Here is a 705-nt window from a genome sequence, read left to right on the forward strand (position 1 = left end):
ATATTTTAAAAAAAACAAGACAATAAAACTAAAATCAAGTAATCAATTGATCCCTAAATGTCCTTCCTGCTCAGACCTTCTAAGATTCTGAAAGTTGACAGTTCTCTGAAGGTTTGTAAAGTGTTCCGTTTTCATATTCCATGAAAGCAATTTAAAAGTGTGAGTTAGTAGAAATGAACAGCAATAGGGATTGAGGTTAGACCTCAGGAGGGACTTCCCAATTATCAGTCCCTGGAAAATGACTCAAAGGGACACAGAAAGGCACCCTGGAGCCTGAGGCCGAGAGGACAGATCTTAGCAAGAAGCAAGCCCCTCGTCCCTCACCCTCCACAGTTCACACACCCACCCCCTCCCTAATCTCCATTAGGGCTGAGGGGAAAGAGGCAGAAGATGCCCTCTCAGGCTTTCTCCCTCCTGCGGGTGCACATTGTGCGCGAGTCCAGCCTTAAGTCCCTCACGATGCGGAGCCCACGCGTGTCTGGGGGAATATGTGCACTGGGGGGCCTCCTGAGTGTGCGTCAGTGTCCGTCTCCGCCCGAGCCCGCGCTCAGTCCCGGACTTTCTGACGCTGTCTCTCAAGGCTTCTCTTTGTCTCTCTCCATCTGTCCGTCTGTCCTGCGGCTGTCTTCACCTCTTAGTACCTGTGTTATCGCCTTCTTGCGCATAGGCTCCTCTCTCCCCCCTCCCGCTCCCCGCCTTCCCCGC

Source organism: Myotis davidii, unplaced genomic scaffold, assembly GCF_000327345.1.
Source record: "Myotis davidii unplaced genomic scaffold, ASM32734v1 scaffold233, whole genome shotgun sequence".
Lineage (NCBI taxonomy): Eukaryota > Metazoa > Chordata > Mammalia > Chiroptera > Vespertilionidae > Myotis > Myotis davidii.